Below are 23,055 nucleotides of genomic sequence, written 5' to 3' on the forward strand. Positions count from 1 at the left end.
ACTGCTCAGCCTCCGACCGCAAGGCACTACAGAGGGTAGTGCGAACGGCCCAGTACATCACTTGGGCCAAGCTTCCTGCCATCCAGGACCTCTATACCAGGCAGAGTCAGAGGAAGGCCCTACAAATTGTCAAAGACTCCAGCCACCCTAGTCATAGACTGTTCTCTCTGCTACCACACGGCAATCGGTACATGAGCGCCAAGTCTAGGTCAAAGAGGCTTCTAAACAGCTTCTCCCCCCAAGCCATAAGACTCCTGAACATCTAATCAAATGGCTACCCAGACTACTTGCATTGCCCCCCCCCTCCCCCTTTTTACACCGCTGCTACTCTCTTGTTATCATCTATGCATAGTCACTTTAAAACCTGTTGTGGATAGGGGGGCAGTATTTTCACGGCCGGATAAAAAAAAAACATACCCGATTTAATCTGGTTACTACTCTTGCCCAGAAACTAGAATATGCATATAATTAGTAGATTTGGATAGAGAACACTCTAAAGTTTCTAAAACTGTTTGAATGGTGTCTGTGAGTATAACAGAGTATAACAGAGAAGATTACAAGCAGGAAGTGGCCTGTCTGACAATTTGTAGTCCTTCTGTTGCATCTCTATCGAAATTACAGTATCTGAGCTGTTACGTGACACTTTCTAAGGCTTCCATTGGCTCTCTAAAGCCTTCAGAAACCGGATTGACGCGTCTCCTGTCTCTGGGCAGATAACAGCAGCACAGTTTGTCAGTGGACTGCCTGGTGACAGAGAGACTGGAGGTGCGCGTTCACGAGACCTCGCCATTTTTTCTTTTCCTCTTTGAATGAATACAACATTGTCCGGTTGGAATATTATCGCTATTTCACGAGAAAAATAGCATAAAAATTGATTTTAAACAGCGTTTGACATGCTTCTAAGTACGGTAATGGAAGATTTTGATTTTTTTTGTCACGAAATGCGCTCACGCGTTACCCTTTGGATAGTGACCTGAACGCACGAACAAAACGGAGGTATTTGGATATAACTATGGATTATTTGGAACCAAAACAACATTTGTTGTTGAAATAGAAGTCCTGGGAGTGCATTCTGACGAAGAACAGCAAAGGTAATACAATTTTTCTAATAGTAATTCTGAGTTTAGTGAGCCCCGAAGTTGGCGGGTGTCTGAATAGCTAGCCTGTGATGGCTGAGCTATGTACTCAGAATATTGCAAAATGTGCTTTCGCAGAAAAGCTATTTTAAAATCTAACATAGCGATTGCATAAAGGAGTTCTATATCTATAATTCTTAAAATAATTGTTATGTATTTTGTCAACGTTTATGATGAGTAATTTGGTATATTCACCGGAAGTTTTGGGTGGGAATGCTAGTTCTGAACATCACATGCTAATGTAAAAAGCTGTTTTTTGATATAAATATGAACTTGATTGAACAAAACATGCATGTATTGTATAACATAATGTCCTAGGAGTGTCATCTGATGAAGATCATCAAAGGTTAGTGCTGCATTTAGCGGCGGTTTGGGTTTTTGTAACATATATTCTTGCTTTGAAAATGGCTGTGTGATTATTTTTGGCTGGCTACTCTCCTGACATAATCTAATGTTTTGCTTTCGCTGTAAAGCCTTTTTGAAATCGGACAATGTGGTTGGATTAACGAGAGTCTTATCTTTCAAAAGGTGTAAAATAGTCATATGTTTGAGAAATTGAAGTTATAGCATTTTTAAGGTTTTGTATTTCACGCCACGCTCTACCATTGGATATTGGTGAGAACGTCTGTTCCCTAACAGGTTTAATAACTCTACCTACATGTACATATAGTCTCACTATTGTTATTTTACTGCTGCTCTTTAATTACTTGTTACTTTTATTTCTTATCTGTCTTTTTTAAAACTGCATTGTTGGTTAGGGGCTCATAATACCTGTTGTATTTGGAGCATGTGACTAATAAAATGTGATTTTGATTTGATGTTTACATTAGGAACAGTTCATGTATAGACTATGGCATGTTTACATGTATGTGTGTGTTTATATAACCACAGAGAGCCTGTTTGTAATAAATGTGTGTACAGAGTCGTGACTGGGGCTGACCCTATCTGTCCCTTAGGCTTAGATATCACCCCCATCCTTAAAAGACCTCTCCCTTCCCTCAGATAGGCCCCTCCCTCCCTCTTCTTCCCTCCCTCTCTCCCGCCCCAGAGTGTACTTTGTTAAGCCCAGAGAGAGGTCTTTATGACATGTTCGATATGTCAGAGTGGAGAGTGGTCCTTCAGGGTCTGGTCTGGATGTCTCAGAGTGTCAGAGTGGAGAGTGGTCCATCAGGGTCTGGGTCTGGATGTCTCAGAGTGTCAGAGTGTCAGAGTGGAGAGTGGTCCTTCAGGGTCTGGTCTGGATGTCTCAGAGTGTCAGAGTGGAGAGTGGTCCATCAGGGTCTGGGTCTGGATGTCTCAGAGTGTCAGAGTGGAGAGTGGTCCTTCAGGGTCTGGTCTGGATGTCTCAGAGTGTCAGAGTGGAGAGTGGTCCATCAGGGTCTGGTCTGGATGTCTCAGAGTGTCAGAGTGGAGAGTGATCCATCAGGGTCTGGTCTGGATGTCTCAGAGTGTCAGAGTGGAGAGTGATCCATCAGGGTCTGGGTCTGGATGTCTCAGAGTGTCAGAGTGGAGAGTGGTCCATCAGGGTCTGGGTCTGGATGTCTCAGAGTGTCAGAGTGGAGAGTGATCCATCAGGGTCTGGGTCTGGATGTCTCAGGATGTCAGAATAATAAAGACCTCTCTGTCCCAGGATTAAATATGTGCTGAATCAATTAAACATATGGAGCACATAATCCCTCTCATTTGACATGAACTAGCTTTGGGATGAAACTTCAAATATTTGTACAGGTATTTGACTTTAACTGTAGCTACAGTACTACAAAAATATGGATAGGCGATGTGCTGGATCAACGGTATACATAGTAGAAACCTGAAAATCCTCACATTCACTCTGCTCACACATGGATGGGGTTTGGGATGACACTTGAGTATAGAGTATATAGTTTGACTTTAACCTTAGCTAATAATATGCCTTGAATTTGAAACATATTGGCACAAAATGGCTACGGTGCTACGCGTAATGTTATGTCATTTAAATTCCACCTTTTATAATTGAAGATATACCATTCTGCCCTTTCAGGAGAAAGATGGAGTCGATATTTAATGACGTTAAAATGTTTTTTTTTTTTTAATATGCCGATATCCAATCAGCAGCGATCACTATCAGATAATGAAACACTATTCCACAACCAGATGAATCACAGAGAAAAACATTAGTTTAACTTTGCCTTTGAGTCATGTAGACGTTTCTAAAATTCCTTAAAAAAAATTAAAAAATCTCGGCCCCCCCCCAGGCTCAATTGCTACCATGGTTTGACAGATAGAGTCGGCTGTTGGACAAGATTAACTTTTTTACTAACTGTAAAAAAAAAAGATCCTTTATTAATAAAAAAATAAATAATATGTTATATGTTTACATTTTACTCCCCCCCCCCCCAAAAAAAAATAAAACAGGGGTGTGAACGTAGCTAAATGTTCAAAAGAACTTCTAAGTGTCATGCCAATTACATGTTATCACGGTTCTATCTCTTGCGTTTCGAAACCGTATCGTACGATTCATCCAGTGTGTATGATATATGTCTCCGGTCTCTACATGAAAGTGTTCTGACAGATTAATAAGATAAAATAAAAATCTGGCTAATCTCAGATCTGCTTTCGAAAAAAAACATTTTACACCATCCAACTACCTCTCTGATATCATTAACCAAACACAGTCTGTTCTTCACCTGGGACACCATCAGCTTTCATTGACAATACCCATCCATGAACACGATGATGACAGAGGATCTTGTTTGTCCCAAACGTTCATTTGTAACGCGTTGTGTTAACACCTTTACAATCAGTCAATGATGTGGTGGAACAAACACCTCCTGAAGCACGTCAATCACCCACACCAGGGGATCTCAGCCGGGGGTATTAGAACCCCTGAGGGTACTTAGCCGATCCGGGGGGGGTGTTACTTGAGAAGAGTCATGAAACAATATGCTTACTGGTAAAATAATCATTCATCATTTAATGGACTTGTATTTTTGTGTCAGAACACTCCCCACACATCAGCTATCAGGTGGAGAGGTGAGAAATTATATTTTTCAATTAGGAATGATGGGGATAATTAGGTGGCCATGATGTAATGAGGGCCAGGTTGGGAATTTAGCCATGACACCGGGGTTAACACCCCTTACTCTTACAATAAGTGCCATGGGATCTTTAGTGAAACACAGAGAGTCAGGAAACCTGTTTAACATCCTATCCGAAGGATGGTACCCTACACAGGGCAATGTCCCCAATCACTGCCCTGGGGCATTGGGATCTTGGGAAAGAATGCTTCTTACTGGCCCTCCAGCAGGAGGAAATCTAGATATGTGGTAGTACAGTAAGCAAAGAAGGCTAAGAATCACCTAAATGTCACCCCAAGTAGACAGCCACGTATTTCCAGAAGCATTTACATGCCTGACCAAATCAATAATGTGTTTTAACATGCAGACCGTATTACCTCTTAAAATGAACAACCACTGTTACACCTCACCGCATGTCTTTCTCTTGTTAAAGGAGCCTGTGTTATCATTGGTTTATGATCATTTGCTATAATTGAGGTCCCTCTCCCAGCCCAGATTGGGATGGTGTTAGGGAAACATTTTCATGGGGTAAAAAGCAATGTCTTAAATGCAAAATTTACAATGAATCTTATTGTAATCTGACAGCATTATTTAATTTGAAAATGTTCTTTAACAGTTTCCATTATAAAGAATCAACTATTTAAGCATTGCTCAATTTACTAAACTCTTGTTAAATTATAATCTCTATTTAAGGCACATTGTTCAAGAAAAGTTTCAAATTAAATCACTCTGCCGGATTACAATGAGGTTTATGGTAAATGTTGTTTAGGGTTACAATATAATAGAATCCCTCTGCCAGATTACAATGAGGTTTGAAGGGCAGCGATCGGTTGAAGAGCATGCACTTAGTTTTGTTTGCATTTAGGAACAGTTGGAGGCCACGGAAGGAGAGTTGTATGGCATTGAAGCTCGTCTGGAGGATTGTTAACACAGTGTCCGAAGAAGGGCCAGAAGTATACAGAATGGTGTCGTCTACGTAGAGGTGGATCAGAGAATCACCAGCAGCAAGAGCGACATCATTGATGTATGCAGAGAAGAGAGTCGGCCCGAGAATTGAACCCTGTGGCACCCCCATAGAGACTGCCAGAGGTCCGGACAACAGGCCCTCCAATTTGACACACTGAACTGTATCAGAGAAGTAGTTGGTGAACCAGGCGAGGCAGTCATTTGAGATGCCAAGGCTATTGAGTCTACCGATAAGAATGTGGTGATTGACAGAGTCGAAAGCCTTGGCTCAGCCAGGTCGATGAATACGGCAGCACAGTATTGTCTCTTATCGGACCTTGAGCGTGGCTGAGATGCACCCATGACCAGCTCTGAAACCAGATTGCATAGCGGAGAAGGTACGGTGGGATTCGAAATGGTTGGTAATCTGTCTGTTGACTTGGCTTTCGAAAAGCTTAGAAAGGCCGGGTAGGATGGATATAGGTCTGTAGCAGTTTGGGTCTAAAGTGTCTCCCCCTTTGAAGAGGGGGATGACCCAGCTTTCCAATCTTTGGGAATCTCAGACGATACAAAAGAGAGGTTGAACAGGCTAGTAATAGGGGTTGCAACAATTTTGGCAGATAATTTTAGAAAGAGATGGTCCAGATTGTCTAGCCCAGCTGATTTGTAGGGGTCCAGATTTTGCATCTCTTTCAGAACATCAGAAATCTGGATTTGGGTGAAGGAGAAATGGAGGAGGCTTGGACAAGTTGCTGTGGGGGGTGTAGGGCTGTTGACCGGGGTAGGGGTAGCCAGGTGGAAAGCAACGAAAACTATCTACCACACTCTCTATTCTCTTCTCCAGTCAGCAATGCGCTAGGTTTTGATCAGTGTGGACTGGTCCAGTCAGCTAGGTTCTGTTCAGTGTGGACTGGTCCAGTCAGCTAGGTTCTCTTCAGTGTGGACTGGTCCAGTCAGCTCGGTTCTGTTCAGTGTGGACTGGTCCAGTCAGCTCGGTTCTGTTCAGTGTGGACTGGTCCAGTCAGCTCGGTTCTGTTCAGTGTGGACTGGTTGTTGTGACAGACAGGTGATGGATGGTGATGATTGCATTCCTCTCGGTTTAACAGACTTTAACAGGCTAATTAGAGTTAGCTGTTTTCCATCTTCTTCTCTCTACACACACACACACACACACACACACACACACACACACACACACACACACACACACACACACACACACACACACACACTGCTTTTCTCTTCCGCTTGTCTCCCTGTCTTACAGACGATAGATTGCCACCCTGACGACTACAATTGTCCCTGGCGACGCAGCTGAGAGCAGAGGCCCTTCAGAGCCTAACACTGACAAACTGCAATTAACTACGGGAGAAGTGGTGAATTATTAGAATCCTGTGTGTGTGTGTGTGTGTGTGTGTGTGTGTGTGTGTGTGTGTGTGTGTGTGTGTGTGTGTGTGTGTGTGTGTGTGTGTGTGTGTGTGTGTGTGTGTGTGTGTGTGTGTGTGTGTGTGTGTGTCTGTGTGTGTGTGTGTGTGTGAAATAAAAAACAGTGACAATTATTGTCTGTGGAATCTTTGGAGTCTGTAGAATGAGCACCTTTGATATTGACTTTAAATGTTGTTGCCGGGCGGAGTCCAGAGAGGAGGTGCTGATTCAGGAAGTGGGCTGTTCATTAGACCGTTACATGGAGCAGGCTTTTGCACCTCATGTCACGCCTAGTCAGCCTGGGATACAGATGCACGTTGGTGGTGTTGATATCTGGCAGTCTGAACAACCCACATAGGCTTAGTGTACTTGTCCTCCAGATTTCAGTCCTGCCTAAGAACTACTGGCTAGGTACTACTTTGTTTCAGCTGTTATGTTCAGTCTATTATTTAATTTTTTAAATGTTTTATTTCACCTTTGTTTAACCAGGTAGTCCAGTTGAGAACAAGTTCTCATTTACAACTGCAACCTGGCCAAGATAAAGCAAAGCAGTGTGACAAAAACAACAACACAGAGTTATAAATAAACAAATGTACAGTCAATAACACAATAGAAAAGAAAAATAGAAAAATCTATATTCAGTGTGTGCAAATGTGGAAGAGTAGGGAGGTAAGGCAATGAATAGGCCATAGATGCAAAAATAATTGCAATTTTTGCATTAATACTGGAGTGATAGATGTGCAGATGATGATGTGCAAGTAGAGATACTGGGGTGCAAAAGAGCAAGAGGGTAGGTATTAATATGGGGATGAGGTAGTTGGGTGGGTTATTTACAGATTGGCTGTGTACAGGTACAGTGATCGGTAAGCTGCTCTGACAGCTGATGCTTAAAGTTAGAGAGGGAGATATAAGACTCCAGCTTCAGAGATTTTTGCAATTCGTTCCAGTCATTGGCAGTGGAGAACTGGAAGGACAGGCGGCCAAAGGAAGTGCTGGCTTTGGAGATGACCAGTGCAATCAATATACCTGCTGGAGCGCGTACTACAGGTGAGTGTTGCTATGGTGACCAGTGAGCTGAGATAAGGCGGGGCTTTACCTAGCAAAGACTTAGGAAAAGACTTGGGTAGCCAGTGAGTTTGGCGACGGATATGTAGTGAGGGCCAGACAACAAGAGCATACAGGTTGCAGTGGTGCGTAGTATATGGGGCTTTGGTGATAAAACGGATGGCACTGTGATAGACTACATCCAGGTTGCTGAGTATTGGGGGCTAGTTTACAGTCTAACCAGACACCTAGGTATTTGTAGTTGTCCACATATTCTAAGTCAGAACCGTCCAGAGTAGTGATGCTAGGTGGGAGGGCAGGTGCAGGCAGCGATCGGTTGAAGAGCACGCATTTCGTTTTACTAGCATTTAAAAGTCCACGGAAGGAGAGTTGTATGGTGTTGAAGCTCGTCTGGAGATTTGTTAACACAGTGTCCAAAGAAGGGCCAGAAGTATACAGAATGGTGTCGTCTGCGTAGAGGTGGATCAGAGACTCACTAGAAGCAAGAGCGACATCATTGATATACACAGAGAAGAGTGTCGGCCCGAGAATTGAAACCTTTGGCACCCCCATAGAGACTGCCAGAGGTCCGGACAACAGGCCCTCCGATTTGACACACTGAAGTCTTTCTGAGAAGTAGTTGGTGAACCAGGCGAGGCAGTCATTTGAGACGCCAAGGCTATTGAGTCTGCCGATAAGAATGTAGTGATTGACAGAGTCGAAAGCCTTGGCCAGGTCGATGAAGACGGCTGCACATTACTGTCTTTTATCGATGGCGGTTATAATATCGTTTAGAACCTTGAGCGTGGTTGAGATACACCCATGACCAGCTCGGGAAACCAGATTGGATAGTGGAGAAGGTACAATGGGATTCGAAATGGTCGGTGATCTGTTTATTAACTTGGCTTTCGAAGATTTTAGAAAGGCAGGGCAGGATGGATATTTCCTTGTAAGTTGTACATCATGGTCCAAACACACCAAGACAGTCGTGAAGAGGGCACGACAACACCTATTCCCCCTAAAGAGACTGAAAAGATTTGGCATGGGTCCTCAGATCCTCAAAAACTTCTATAGCTGCACCATCAAGAGCATTCTAGCTGCATCATCACCTGGTATGGCAGCTGCTCGGCCTCTGACCACAAGGCACTACAGAGGGTAGCGCGAACGGCCCAGTACATCACCGGGGCCAAGCTTCCTGCCATCCAGGACCTCAAACCAGGTGGTGTCAGAGGAAGGCCCTAAAAATTGCCAAAGACTCCAGCCACCCTAGTCATAGACTGTTCTCTCTGCTACCGCACGGCAAGCGGTACCGGAGTGCCAAGTCTAGGTCGAAAAGTCTAAACAGCTTAACGGCTTTTACCCCCAAGCCATAAGACTCCTGAACAGCTAATCAAATTACTACCCGGACTATTTGCATTGGTTAAGGGCTTGTAAGTAAGCATTTCCTTGTAAGTTGTACACCTGTTGTATTCGGCGCATGTGACAAATAAAATGAGATTTTATTTAGATGTTATTTTATTTGAAGTTCTGCCCTGGATGGTGGAATATCTGTGTACATGTAGTATGTTTTTGCTTGATTCAAGGTACAGTTTTTCTGTGGGTTTCTCTCTCTCTTTCTCTCTTTCCTCTTCCTCTTTCTCTGTCCTCTATCTGTCTCTCATTTGCTCCATCTCTCTCTCTCTCTCTTTCTCTCTCTCTCTCTCTCTCTCTCTCTCTCTCTCTCTCTCGCTCTCTCTCAATCCTCTTTCTCTCATTTTCTTCCTCTCAATCCTCTGTCTCTGTCCTCTCTCATTTTCTCTCTCTCTCTCTCTCTCAATCCTCTCTCTCTGTCCTCTATCTCTCAATTCAGTTCAATTCAATTCGCTTTATTGGCATGACGTAACAATGTACATATTGCCAAAGCTTATTTTGGATATTTACAATATAATAATATATAAAAATGAGAATCAAAATTGTCAACGGGACAACAGTAACAACAATAACCAAGGGTTAAAATAACCATACATTGAACAATAACAATAAGCATACAGTAGAGGACATGTGCAGGTTGATTGGTCTGTCAGAAACTGTCCCTCATCTTATGGCAGGCAGCAATGTAGTGCGCTGCCAACCCACAGCTCTCTGCGTCCTCCCCCAACAGGACGGGTAGCCTATCCTCATCAGAGAGGTCTTTGAAACCTTGAATAAGGGTTTCATATTTGGGGAAATGACACTCTCTAATTGTTTTATATTTTTTACATTTTGTCAGGAAATGCAGCTCTGTCTCAGGTTCTGCTGTTGTGCAGTGGTTACACAGCCTTTCCTCTACAGGGAGCCAGGTTTTCCTGTGTCTACCCTTCTCAATGGCAAGGCTGTGCTCACTGAGCCTGTACTATGTCAAGGTTTTTCTAAGGTTTTGATCAGTAACCATGGTCAAATGGTTAACCACAGTGTACTGTCCATTTAGGGCCAGATAGCACTGCATTTTGCTTTGTGTTTGTGCTTGTGTTTCCCAATAAGCAATGTAGTTTTGTCTTGACTGTGTTGTAATTTGGTTTATTCTGATTGATTGGATGTTCTGGTCCTGAGGCTTCAGTGTTTTAGTAGAACAGGTTTGTGAACTCAGCCCCAGGACCAGCTGGATGAGGGGACTCTTTTCTTTGCTCAGCTCTTGGCATTGCAGGGCTTGGTAATGATATGACAGGCGGTCACTGTATTTTAGATGTTTCCAATACTGAATTGCTCTTTTTGAGTTTTTATTATTAGTGGATATTGTCCTAATTCTGCCCTGCATCCATTGTTTGTAGTTTTGGACATGTAGGAGAATCTTACAGAACTCTGCATGCAGGATTTCAGTGGGGTGTTTGTCCCATTTGGTGAAATCTTGTTTTGCAAGTGGACCCCACACCTCGGTGCCATAAAGTGCAATATTCAATTCGTTTTAGCCAAATTTATTTCAATTTGTTTTTTAACGGCGGAGAATGCCCTGCGTGCTTTCTCTCTCAGTTCATTCACTGCCTCATTAAGGTGTCCAGTTGAGCTTATTTTAATCCTAAGTAGTTGTAGTGTGTACAGTACTCTATATATGTTGTACCAATTGAGAACTTTGGTCTAATTCTCTGAGATCTGGATCTTCTCTGGAAAATCATTATTTTAGTCTTTTTGGGGTTTTCTGCCAGGCCCAGGTCTGGAAGTACTGCTGTCTCTCTCTCTTTCTCTCTCTCTCTCTCTCTTTCTGTCCAGAGCAAAGCAAAGTATATACAGATTTTTTTTCATAACAACCATAGCATTTACTGTCCAAGACCGTGTCAGTACTACAGCTCTGAGTGAGGGCAGAAAGCTTCAACAATGTTCAACATAGCACATTAAACCCAATGTAAAAAGGTTTTTCACATTGATAATTGTCACTCTGTTTTATTTGTGTGTGTGTGTGTGTGTGTGTGTGTGTGTGTGTGTGTGTGTGTGTGTGTGTGTGTGTGTGTGTGTGTGTGTGTGTGTGTGTGTGTGTGTGTGTGTGTGTGTGTGTGCAATCATTACTGTATAAAATCAAATATAATTTATATTTCAGTTATGTGTCGGTGATAACACGTCGTTAATGACGTTAGACCGTTAGGAACGGAACACTAGCGGGAGGATTCGTACCAATCAGCCACTTCAGAACCCCATCCAGGCCGTTACCATGGTGACGGAGAGGGTGAATAGGGGATAAGTGGAGGGAAATGTCAGGAGGACTTTGCAGACACGTGCAGTTGTCTTACACACGCTGGTGAAGACACACACACACACACACACACACACACACACACACACACACACACACACACACACACACACACACACACACACACACACACACACATATATATACACACACACACACACACACACACAAACATATCCAGACACATCCATTCATTCACACACACTCTCACACACACACACACACACATCCACACACACACCACAGCTTGATCACACACACACAAACATATCCAGACACATCCATTCATTCACACACACACACACACACACACACACACACACACACACACACACACACACACACACACACACACACACACACACACACACACACACACTCAATCATTTCATTTTTTTTGTTGGTCTCTAGGTATTCAAAAGTTTTCAACTTTATCTCCCTGGGGGAGTTATAACTCCCTCCCTCCCTCCCTCGACGGGAGACCAGATGCTGCTGGAAGTGGTGTTGGAGGGCCAGTAGGAGGCCCTCTTTCCTCTGGTCTTAAAATACAATTTCAGGTCAGTGATTGAGGGGATACTGCCCTGAGGTCACTAAAGATCCCATCGTAAAAGTAGAGGGTGTTAACCCCGGTACCCTTTTCTACATTCCTAATCCGGCCCTCATACCATCATGGCCACCTAATCATCCCCCAGCTTCCAATTGGCTCATTCTTCCCCCAGCTTCCAATTGGCTCATTCATCCCCCAGCTTCCAATGGGCTCATTCATCCACCCTCCTCTCCCCTGTAACTATTCTCCAGGTGGTTGCTGTAAATGAGAACGTGTTCTTAGTCAATATACCTGGCAATATTTTTTTTTAAAGATCGATGCCACATAACCAGATCATTTTAAGGGCTGAACACAGGGCTGAACACTATATAACCTTTGATCTGAAATAGAGCAGGAGACTGGAGACTGATGTACCCGTGGAGGAGATTAAAGGTGAGGTTTTATCGACGCAATGTCCCAGATAGCACCCTATTCCCTATATAGTGCACTGCTTTTGAATAAAGCCCTATGAGCCCTGGTTAATCGTAGTGCACTAACAAGGGAACAGAGTGCCATTTAGGACACAGCCCTTGTCTGGAGCGATCAGAGAGACAGAGAGAGAGACAGAGAGAGAGACAGAGAGAGAGACAGAGAGAGAGACAGAGAGAGAGACAGAGAGAGAGACAGAGAGAGAGACAGAGAGAGAGACAGACAGACAGACAGACAGAGAGAGAGAGACAGACAGACAGACAGACAGAGAGACAGAGAGAGAGACAGACAGACAGACAGACAGACAGACAGACAGACAGACAGACAGACAGACAGAGAGAGAGAGAGACAGAGAAAGAGACAGAGAGAGAGACAGAGAGAGACAGAGAGAGAGAGAGAGAGCGATGTGTTAACCTGACCATACCCTGACCTTCTGAGCCACCTCTCTCCGGTCTGTATAGACAGCCTTTCCCTAACCCTGTCACTTTTGGGAAAGCTGTTGTTTTTATTCAGAGAGAGAATGTCAGTTACACTCAGTGACAGTACAGTTTGCTGTCAAGAGGTAGATAGTGTGTGAATCATTGTTTATTTTTTATTTTACAGCACTTCTTTAACAAGAGACTTGGGGACCAAAATCTGTCAGATTTGATCAATAAAAAAAAAACATTCAATAACAAATGATGATGATGATGGATACACAGACAGTCAATATGTATCTAAGAGTAGCTATAATATTATATAATGAATACCTAGAACTTCAATAAAGACCAATCTCCATACATTCATCCGATAAATTAATGAATTGTTTTGATAAATACATTCTGTAACAACAATACAAAGCATTTGAACTTTTTACTGCAGTGGGTTAAATCAGGGTTACACAGAGTGTTTCTGGGTAGTCTTAAACAAATCTACTTGGAAACAAAAAGTTTACACCTCACACACATTGTTATGGGCTTAAAGAAGAAGAAGACACCTGTTGTGACTTTCTGACCAGTATAAGGGTTATTTGTGATTGTAGTTTGGTCAGGACGTGGCAGAGGGTATTTGTTTTATGTGGTTCGGGGTGGTGGTTTGTTTAGAAGGGTGTTTGATTTATTAATTCTGGGTTTTGGGTTATGTTCTATGTTTTTGTATTTCTATGTTCTGTCTAGTCTTTTGTATTTCTATGTTTAGGTATTGGGTGTTGGACTCTCAATTGGAGGCAGATGTTTTCTAGTTGCCTCTGATTGAGAGTCCTATAATTAGGTATGTGTTTGTGTTTGGAGTTTGTGGGAGATTGTGCTAGGTATAGCTTAGTTGCCTTACCAGCCTGGTATGCGGCATTGCATTTTGTGTACGTGTTTATTTTGGTTTCCCTTCTTTTCCGTAATAAAGAAGATGAGTACACATGATCCCGCTGCGTTTTGGTCCGACAATGATTTTTCCTTATCGTCTGACGAAGAAGAATGTGACTGTACTATATCAGATATAGTTCAAATGTATTACATATTGAGTTCGCGTCACAATATTACACTTTATATACCTCACAGAAGACTGGAATATAATAAAACCGTTTGACATAGAAACACTAGATTTGTCAGTGTTTTAAAAAAAAAATGTAATCTTGATTAATTATGAAAAATATTAATAATATTCCACCCGTGAGGCCAAAGATGGAGCTTTTGGTAATTGACTACAGGAAAAGAGCTACAGTGTTTCAAATAAGTATTTAACTGAATCCACATTAGCCCGCAGCCCGTAATCTGAGTCCTTCACGGAGATTCCATTAAAGTTAATGAACCTGCAACGATAGAGCCAGCAGAGACCACATCAACCGCCGCCATATAACGAAGCCTATTACAGCTGGGACGTGTATACTTAGACTATAGTCAGCAGAGTACAAAGAGAGACTGTATACAGATGCCGTATCTTAATTTGACCCGATTTATCGCAGCACGGAAATAATCCTGCAGAAACTGGAAATGTGAACTATTGTAATCGATTGTAATTAATGGAGAATTTTTTTTTTAGGGGATGATACATTCGTTCAGGGCAAATCAAGTCTGGAATTTAAAAGTGGAAATTACAAACTTTAAAAAGCCTTTTTAAACCTTGAATACACTACAAGTTTGCATATTCTGGCCTCGAGCCATCCTGATTTAGAGAGTTTAAGGCATCTGTAGTTGGAATGACAGAAAGGGGAGTCACATGGCCAACCTGCCTACATACCTACCTTGCTGTTGCCTAGCAACACATCTGCAAATAATACCACTACAATACAGCAATTTGTTGATGCTTTTTCTACTCAGGGTGGCGGAGGGAGGCTGAGGGAGAATGAGGGAGCCTGAGGGAGGCTGAGGGAGGCTGACGGGTGGCTGGGAGGAGGCTGAGAGGAGGCTGAGAGGAGACAGAGTGATAGGGAGGCTGGGGGAGGCTGGGGGGATGCTGAAATGAGGCTGAGGGGAGGCTGAAATGAGGTTGAAATGAGGCTGAGAGTGTTAGGGAGGCTGGGGGAGGCAGGGGGAGGCTGGGGGGAGGCTGAAATGAGACTGAAATGAGGCTGTTAGGGAGGCTGGGGGAGGCTGGGGGGAGGCTGAAATGAGACAGAGTGTTAGGGAGGCTGGGGGAAGCTGAGGGGAGGCTAGGTGGAGGCTGAGGGGAGGCTGAGGGTGGATGAGGGTAGAAAGCTATTAGCGGTGAATATTAGGCCTGACTGCTGGACTGTCTGACAGCCTTCATTATTCTGACTGGTGGGGGAACCAGGCGCTGCAGGTGCTGCCTGGCCCAGACGAAGACCAACACATCCTACCACATCTAGACAGAGAGAGAGACCAACACAGCCCTACCACAGCTAGACAGACCAACACAGCCCTACCACAGCTAGACAGAGAGAGACCAACACAGTCCTACCACAGCTAGACAGACCAACACAGCCCTACCACAGCTAGACAGACCAACACAGCCCTACCACAGCTAGACAGACCAACACAGCCCTACCACAGCTAGACAGAGACAGACCAACACAGCCCTACCACAGCTAGACAGAGACAGACCAACACAGTCCTACCACAGCTAGACAGAGAGAGACCAACACAGTCCTACCACAGCTAGACAGACCAACACAGCCCTACCACAGCTAGACAGACCAACACAGCCCTACCACAGCTAGACAGAGACAGACCAACACAGCCCTACCACAGCTAGACAGACCAACACAGCCCTACCACAGCTAGACAGAGACAGACCAACACAGTCCTACCACAGCTAGACAGAGACAGACCAACACAGTCCTACCACAGCTAGACAGACCAACACAGCCCTACCACAGCTAGACAGACCAACACAGCCCTACCACAGCTAGACAGAGACAGACCAACACAGTCCTACCACAGCTAGACAGAGACAGACCAACACAGTCCTACCACAGCTAGACAGAGACAGACCAACACAGCCCTACCACAGCTAGACAGAGAGAGACCAACACAGTCCTACCACAGCTAGACAGACCAACACAGCCCTACCACAGCTAGACAGACCAACACAGCCCTACCACAGCTAGACAGAGACAGACCAACACAGTCCTACCACAGCTAGACAGAGACAGACCAACACAGCCCTACCACAGCTAGACAGACCAACACAGCCCTACCACAGCTAGACAGAGACAGACCAACACAGTCCTACCACAGCTAGACAGGGACAGACCAACACAGTCCTACCACAGCTAGACAGAGAGAGACCAACACAGCCCTACCACAGCTAGACAGACCAACACAGTCCTACCACAGCTAGACAGACGAACACAGCCCTACCACAGCTAGACAGACCAACACAGTCCTACCACAGCTAGACAGAGACAGACCAACACAGCCCTACCACAGCTAGACAGACCAACACAGCCCTACCACAGCTAGACAGAGACAGACCAACACAGTCCTACCACAGCTAGACAGACCAACACAGTCCTACCACAGCTAGACAGACCAACACAGCCCTACCACAGCTAGACAGAGACAGACCAACACAGTCCTACCACAGCTAGACAGAGACAGACCAACACAGTCCTACCACAGCTAGACAGAGACAGACCAACACAGCCCTACCACAGCTAGACAGACCAACACAGCCCTACCACAGCTAGACAGAGACAGACCAACACAGTCCTACCACAGCTAGACAGAGACAGACCAACACAGCCCTACCACAGCTAGACAGACCAACACAGTCCTACCACAGCTAGACAGAGACAGACCAACACAGTCCTACCACAGCTAGACAGAGACAGACCAACACAGCCCTACCACAGCTAGACAGAGAGAGACCAACACAGTACTACCACAGCTAGACAGACCAACACAGCCCTACCACAGCTAGACAGACCAACACAGCCCTACCACAGCTAGACAGAGACAGACCAACACAGTCCTACCACAGCTAGACAGAGACAGACCAACACAGCCCTACCACAGCTAGACAGACCAACACAGTCCTACCACAGCTAGACAGACCAACACAGCCCTACCACAGCTAGACAGACCAACACAGCCCTACCACAGCTAGACAGAGACAGACCAACACAGCCCTACCACAGCTAGACAGACCAACACAGCCCTACCACAGCTAGACAGAGACAGACCAACACAGTCCTACCACAGCTAGACAGAGACAGACCAACACAGTCCTACCACAGCTAGACAGACCAACACAGCCCTACCACAGCTAGACAGACCAACACAGCCCTACCACAGCTAGACAGAGACAGACCAACACAGTCCTACCACAGCTAGACAGAGACAGACCAACACAGTCCTACCACAGCTAGACAGAGACAGACCAACACAGCCCTACCACAGCTAGACAGAGAGAGACCAACACAGTCCTACCACAGCTAGACAGACCAACACAGCCCTACCACAGCTAGACAGACCAACACAGCCCTACCACAGCTAGACAGAGACAGACCAACACAGTCCTACCACAGCTAGACAGAGACAGACCAACACAGCCCTACCACAGCTAGACAGACCAACACAGCCCTACCACAGCTAGACAGAGACAGACCAACACAGTCCTACCACAGCTAGACAGGGACAGACCAACACAGTCCTACCACAGCTAGACAGAGAGAGACCAACACAGCCCCTACCACAGCTAGACAGACCAACACAGTCCTACCACAGCTAGACAGACGAACACAGCCCTACCACAGCTAGACAGACCAACACAGTCCTACCACAGCTAGACAGAGACAGACCAACACAGCCCTACCACAGCTAGACAGACCAACACAGCCCTACCACAGCTAGACAGAGACAGACCAACACAGTCCTACCACAGCTAGACAGACCAACACAGTCCTACCACAGCTAGACAGACCAACACAGCCCTACCACAGCTAGACAGAGACAGACCAACACAGTCCTACCACAGCTAGACAGAGACAGACCAACACAGTCCTACCACAGCTAGACAGAGACAGACCAACACAGCCCTACCACAGCTAGACAGACCAACACAGCCCTACCACAGCTAGACAGAGACAGACCAACACAGTCCTACCACAGCTAGACAGAGACAGACCAACACAGCCCTACCACAGCTAGACAGACCAACACAGTCCTACCACAGCTAGACAGAGACAGACCAACACAGTCCTACCACAGCTAGACAGAGACAGACCAACACAGCCCTACCACAGCTAGACAGAGAGAGACCAACACAGTACTACCACAGCTAGACAGACCAACACAGCCCTACCACAGCTAGACAGACCAACACAGCCCTACCACAGCTAGACAGAGACAGACCAACACAGTCCTACCACAGCTAGACAGAGACAGACCAACACAGCCCTACCACAGCTAGACAGACCAACACAGCCCTACCACAGCTAGACAGACCAACACAGCCCTACCACAGCTAGACAGAGACAGACCAACACAGTCCTACCACAGCTAGACAGAGACAGACCAACACAGTCCTACCACAGCTAGACAGAGAGAGACCAACACAGCCCTACCACAGCTAGACAGACCAACACAGTCCTACCACAGCTAGACAGAGACAGACCAACACAGTCCTACCACAGCTAGACAGAGACAGACCAACACAGCCCTACCACAGCTAGACAGACCAACACAGCCCTACCACAGATAGACAGAGACAGACCAACACAGTCCTACCACAGCTAGACAGACCAACACAGTCCTACCACAGCTAGACAGACCAACACAGCCCTACCACAGCTAGACAGAGACAGACCAACACAGTCCTACCACAGCTAGACAGAGACAGACCAACACAGTCCTACCACAGCTAGACAGAGACAGACCAACACAGCCCCTACCACAGCTAGACAGACCAACACAGCCCTACCACAGCTAGACAGAGACAGACCAACACAGTCCTACCACAGCTAGACAGAGACAGACCAACACAGCCCTACCACAGCTAGACAGACCAACACAGTCCTACCACAGCTAGACAGAGACAGACCAACACAGTCCTACCACAGCTAGACAGAGACAGACCAACACAGCCCCTACCACAGCTAGACAGAGAGAGACCAACACAGTCCTACCACAGCTAGACAGACCAACACAGCCCTACCACAGCTAGACAGACCAACACAGCCCTACCACAGCTAGACAGAGACAGACCAACACAGTCCTACCACAGCTAGACAGAGACAGACCAACACAGCCCTACCACAGCTAGACAGACCAACACAGCCCTACCACAGCTAGACAGACCAACACAGCCCTACCACAGCTAGACAGAGACAGACCAACACAGTCCTACCACAGCTAGACAGAGACAGACCAACACAGCCCTACCACAGCTAGACAGACCAACACAGTCCTACCACAGCTAGACAGAGACAGACCAACACAGTCCTACCACAGCTAGACAGAGACAGACCAACACAGCCCTACCACAGCTAGACAGACCAACACAGCCCTACCACAGCTAGACAGAGACAGACCAACACAGTCCTACCACAGCTAGACAGACCAACACAGTCCTACCACAGCTAGACAGACCAACACAGCCCTACCACAGCTAGACAGAGACAGACCAACACAGTCCTACCACAGCTAGACAGAGACAGACCAACACAGTCCTACCACAGCTAGACAGAGACAGACCAACACAGCCCTACCACAGCTAGACAGACCAACACAGCCCTACCACAGCTAGACAGAGACAGACCAACACAGTCCTACCACAGCTAGACAGAGACAGACCAACACAGCCCTACCACAGCTAGACAGACCAACACAGTCCTACCACAGCTAGACAGAGACAGACCAACACAGCCCTACCACAGCTAGACAGACCAACACAGTCCTACCACAGCTAGACAGAGAGAGACCAACACAGTCCTACCACAGCTAGACAGACCAACACAGTCCTACCACAGCTAGACAGACCAACACAGTCCTACCACAGCTAGACAGAGACAGACCAACACAGTCCTACCACAGCTAGACAGACCAACACAGTCCTACCACAGCTAGACAGACCAACACAGCCCTACCACAGCTAGACAGACCAACACAGCCCTACCACAGCTAGACAGAGACAGACCAACACAGCCCTACCACAGCTAGACAGAGAGAGACCAACACAGTCCTACCACAGCTAGACAGACCAACACAGCCCTACCACAGCTAGACAGACCAACACAGCCCTACCACAGCTAGACAGAGACAGACCAACACAGCCCTACCACAGCTAGACAGACCAACACAGCCCTACCACAGCTAGACAGAGACAGACCAACACAGTCCTACCACAGCTAGACAGACCAACACAGCCCTACCACAGCTAGACAGAGACAGACCAACACAGCCCTACCACAGCTAGACAGAGACAGACCAACACAGTCCTACCACAGCTAGACAGACCAACACAGCCCTACCACAGCTAGACAGAGACAGACCAACACAGTCCTACCACAGCTAGACAGAGACAGACCAACACAGTCCTACCACAGCTAGACAGACCAACACAGCCCTACCACAGCTAGACAGAGACAGACCAACACAGTCCTACCACAGCTAGACAGAGAGAGACCAACACAGTCCTACCACAGCTAGACAGACCAACACAGTCTGTATGTGTTACTCCTGTGCTGGTTGGTCACCTCGTTAGTCAGTATGTGTTACCTCTGTGCTGGTTGGTCACCTCGTTAGTCAGTATGTGTTACTCCTGTGCTGGTTGGTCACCTCGTTAGTCAGTATGTGTTATTCCTGTGCTGGTTGGTCACCTCGTTAGTCAGTATGTGTTACTCCTGTGCTGGTTGGTCACCTCGTTAGTCACCTCGTTAGTCGGTATGTGTTACTCCTGTGCTGGTTGGTCACCTCGTTAGTCACCTCGTTATTCAGTATGTGTTACTCCTGTGCTGGTTGGTCACCTCGTTAGTCAGTATGTGTTACTCCTGTGCTGGTTGGTCACCTCGTTAGTCAGTATGTGTTTCTCCTGTGCTGGTTGGTCACCTCGTTAGTCCCCTCGTTAGTCAGTATGTGTTACTCCTGTGCTGGTTGGTCACCTCGTTAGTCAGTATGTGTTACTCCTGTGCTGGTTGGTCACCTCGTTAGTCACCTCGTTAGTCAGTATGTGTTAATCCTGTGCTGGTTGGTCACCTCGTTAGTCACCTCGTTAGTCAGTATGTGTTACTCCTGTGCTGGTTAGTCACCTTGTTAGTCAGTATGTGTTACTCCTGTGCTGGTTGGTCACCTCGTTAGTCAGTATGTGTTACTCCTGTGCTGGTTGGTCACCTCGTTAGTCACCTCGTTAGTCAGTATGTGTTACTCCTGTGCTGGTTGGTCACCTCGTTAGTCAGTATGTGTTAATCCTGTGCTGGTTGGTCACCTCGTTAGTCACCTCGTTATTCAGTATGTGTTACTCCTGTGCTGGTTGGTCACCTCGTTAGTCAGTATGTGTTACTCCTGTGCTGGTTGGTCACCTCGTTAGTCAGTATGTGTTACTCCTGTGCTGGTTGGTCACCTCGTTAGTCAGTATGTGTTACTCCTGTGCTGGTTGATCACCTCGTTATTCAGTATGTGTTACTCCTGTGCTGGTTGGTCACCTCGTTAGTCAGTATGTGTTACTCCTGTGCTGGTTGGTCACCTCGCTAGTCACCTCGTTAGTCAGTATGTGTTACTCCTGTGCTGGTTGGTCACCTCGTTAGTCGGTATGTGTTACTCCTGTGCTGGTTGGTCACCTCGTTAGTCAGTATGTGTTTCTCCTGTGCTGGTTGGTCACCTCGTTAGTCAGTATGTGTTACTCCTGTGCTGGTTGGTCACCTCGTTAGTCAGTATGTGTTACTCCTGTGCTGGTTGGTCACCTCGTTAGTCAGTATGTGTTACTCCTGTGCTGGTTGGTCACCTCATTAGTCAGTATGTGTTACTCCTGTGCTGGTTGGTCACCTCGTTAGTCAGTATGTGTTACTCCTGTGCTGGTTGGTCACCTCGTTAGTCAGTATGTGTTACTGACTAACGAGATGTGGAGAGTTATCTCTTTTAGTTGTCTCTCCCTATTTTCATTTGTAGACAAACATTCCTTTATCTGATCTTCCCTGTTTTCATTTTGCTCCATTTTTTGGTTTGCTTCCTGTCTAAGTTTGGTTTGCTTCCTGTCTAAGTTTGGTTTGGGTTTCTCTTTTGTTTGCCTCTCAGTGGGTCTCATGATGGGAGTCTCTTAGGTCCCAGTTGTTGTTACTAGTCAACTTTCAGTGGACACCCCCATTAGTGTCTTTCAGAACCCCTCCTAAAACCCCACCTGATTTAATTTTGTTTGTTGTCAGTGACTGTTAGTCCCCCCCCCTTCTATTTGAGCAACAACGTTTTGGTTTTCTTGCTGGGGAACATATCCGTATTCTCCGATAGAATACCTTTGTGGGTTGTGCTGTGAGTAGAGGCACCTCTGTGTTTCCCTGTGTGTTTCCCTGTGTGTTTTCCCTGTGTGTTTCCCTGTGTGTTTCCCTGTGTGTTTCCCTGTGTGTTTCCCTGTGTGTTTCCCTGTGTGTTTTCCCTGTGCGTTTTCCCTCTGTGTTTTTCCTGTGTGTTTCCCTGTGTGTTTCCCCTGTGTGTTTCCCTGTGTGTTTTCCCTGTGCGTTTTCCCTGTGCGTTTTCCTGTGTGTTTTCCCTGTGTGTTTTCCTGTGTGTTTTCCCTGTGTGTTTCCCTGTGTGTTTCCCTGTGTGTTTTCCCTGTGTGTTTCCCTGTGTGTTTCCCTGTGTGTTTTCCCTGTGTGTTTCCCTGTGTGTTTTCCCTGTGCGTTTTCCCTCTGTGTTTTCCCTGTGTGTTTTCCTGTGTGTTTTCCCTGTGCGTTTTCCTTGTCTGTTTTCCTGTGTGTTTTTCCTGTGTGTTTTTCCTGTGTGTTTTCCCTGTGTGTTTCCCTGTGTGTTTTTCCTGTGTGTTTTTCCTGTGTGTTTTTCCTGTGTGTTTCCCTGTGTGTTTTCCCTGTGCGTTTTCCTTGTCTGTTTTCCTGTGTGTTTTTCCTGTGTGTTTTTCCTGTGTGTTTCCCCTGTGTGTTTTCGGAGTGTTTTGCCTGTTTGTTTTGCCTGTGTGTTTTGCCTGTGTGTTTTGCCTGTGTTCCCCCTCTCTATACAAGTGGCCCGGATTACTTTAGCTAGTCGCCAGGCAACGGACACGCTGGTCTGTCTCTCGTCCATTCAGAGAGAGAAACAGGAGACTGAGGTACTGAGCCTCTTCTGGAAGAGCCTGCTGCCTGCTGCCTACCTGACC

General features: G+C 46.0%; 1 long non-coding RNA gene across 1 annotated transcript; it reads right to left on the reverse strand.

The window, feature by feature from the left end:
- Positions 1-21,101: 21,101 nt before the first annotated feature.
- Positions 21,102-22,125, reverse strand: LOC123729670 (uncharacterized). The gene is made up of 3 exons (XR_006761336.1): positions 21,779-22,125; positions 21,193-21,438; positions 21,102-21,139 (listed from the first exon to the last, which is right to left on the reverse strand). It is a non-coding gene; the product is annotated as an uncharacterized lncRNA (long non-coding RNA).
- Positions 22,126-23,055: the final 930 nt, after the last annotated feature.

Source organism: Salmo salar, chromosome ssa22 (genome assembly GCF_905237065.1).
Source record: "Salmo salar chromosome ssa22, Ssal_v3.1, whole genome shotgun sequence".
Lineage (NCBI taxonomy): Eukaryota > Metazoa > Chordata > Actinopteri > Salmoniformes > Salmonidae > Salmo > Salmo salar.